The following is a 2,493-nucleotide window of genomic DNA, read 5'->3' as shown; positions in this document are numbered from 1 at the left end:
TGATACTGTAATAATAATGAAAACAAAAATAGAAACAGTAATCATATCAATAACAATAATGATGAAGATGGTGTTAATACTAATAATGTTAATAAAAGTAGCGATGATAATAATGATGATATCAATAATGTATTAATATCATAATTATTATCATTATCACTATTATTGTTGTTATTCTTGACGTTATTATTACGACTACAAACAATGGCAGTAACAATGATAATAACGATGATAATGATAGTAATGAAGATAATAATGACAAAGTGATAACGAGAAATATTAATAAAGTAAGAACGATAATAATATTGATGATAATGATAGCGATAAGGATAATAATGTTAATGATAATGGTGATAATTACAACAATAACAGCGATAATGATATTGTGATAATTATGATAATGATAATATCAATACTAATAATAATAATGAAATAATAATGATGATAGCAATAATAATGAAATAATAATAGCAATAACAAGAGCAATAGCAATAATTATGATAATAGTAATAATGACAATAATAATAATCATGACAATAATCATAATAACACTAATAATAACAATATTCATAATGATGATAATATCATGAGTAATGATATTATAATAATAACAATAAGAACAATGATAATAATGATGCTCATGGTGATAATGCAGTTATAATAACAAGGATCATAGTGAAAATTATAATGATACAACAATAACAACAAGAATATAAATCTTACAAAAATACCCAATAGATATTCCCCCCAATTCCCCCCCCCCCCCAACACACCTCTCGACCATCACTACGGCTTTCCACCACTGAGGACTCCCACCGGACCTGCCTCGGATCACGGGCCGCATCAAACGCCTCATTCAACGGAGAAACGAAGCCCTCCGCTCGCACAGCATCTCCTCCTACATATTACTCAGTAACACAATCATCAGGGATATAAAAATAGCCAAGAAAACCTTCTACTACAGCAAACTACAACACCTTTAGCCCAGCCAATGGTTCGGGAAAGTTGGGAAGCTGTGGGGCCTTGCAAATCGGCCGTGCACGTTCCCATGCACCAGCAACCTCAGCCCTAGCGAAGCAGCAGAGGCTCTCAATGACCACTTCGCCTCGATTTGTCATTAGCTTCCCCCACCCCCCACCTCCCTGGACACCACCCGCCTCCTCCGTCTACCTGCCGGCCCGCTCCACTTGCTCCAACTGTCAGCCAATTTCAGGTGCTTCAGAAGCTGGAAAAAAAATCCGCGTCAAGAGAGCCCCCACCTCCCTTGACCTGCCCATGCGCCTCGTCAAGAAGTTCGCAATGAAAACCCCAAGACCCGCCTCATTTGGCGAACTACAACCCATCGCCATTACTCCGTTGCCCAGCCTGCTGTGTGAAAGCTTGGTCGCCAGCGTTGACACTCGGCAGTTCGGCAACACGCGCTCCTCCTCTACCACACACTGCCTCGTCAGCTTCCTCGACTTCGCCCTTACCCACCTCGACAAGCGCAAATCCTCCGTCACCATTCTCATAGATTTCAAGATGAGACTGCCCTGGTCTCACCTCCCTCGCCACTCACTACACCGCCTCACTGCAGCAGCTTGGCCTGAAGCAGCAATTCACCTGCTACCCCCCGACACGCCGCCTCGCCGCCAACAAACTGGTGCCCATCAGGACCCGCGCTGACCGCGACCACCCGAGCACAATACCCACTCTGACTCATCAACGAGCATTAGTCAAAGGACCGCCAACCACACCTCTTCCACGAGCACTAGTCCACAATTACTTATATTCACCGCCATCTAACCATCTATCTATCTATCTATCCATCTATCTATCTATCTATCTATTTATCTATCTATCTATCTATCGATCTATCCATCTATCTATCTATCTATCTATCTATCTATCTATCTATCTATCTATCTATCTATCCATCTATCTATCTATCTATCTATATTCACCATCATCTAACCATCTATCTATCTATCTATTGATCTATCTATCTATCTATCTAACCATCTAGCTATTTATATTCACCGTCATCTAACCATCTATCTATTTATCTATCTATCTATATATCTATCTATCTATATTCACCATCATCTAACCATCTATCTATCTATCAATCTATCTATCTATCTATCTATCTATCTATCTCTCTATTTATATTCACCGTCATCTAACCGTCTATCTATTTATCTATCTATCTATCTATCTATCTATCTATCAATATTCACCATCATCTAACCATCCATCTATCTATCTATCTATCTATCTATCTATCTATTTATATTCACCGTCATCTAACCGTCTATCTATTTATCTATTTATCTATCTATCTATCTATCTATCTATCTATCTATCAATATTCACCATCATCTAACCATCCATCTATCTATCTATCTATCTATCTATCAATATTCACCGTCATCTAACCGTCTATCTATTTATCTATCTATCTATTTATCTATCTATCTATCAATATTCACCATCATCTAACCATCCATCTAT

The sequence above is a fragment of the Penaeus chinensis genome, chromosome 3, assembly GCF_019202785.1.
Source record: "Penaeus chinensis breed Huanghai No. 1 chromosome 3, ASM1920278v2, whole genome shotgun sequence".
Lineage (NCBI taxonomy): Eukaryota > Metazoa > Arthropoda > Malacostraca > Decapoda > Penaeidae > Penaeus > Penaeus chinensis.
This window is presented reverse-complemented; position numbering follows the sequence as displayed.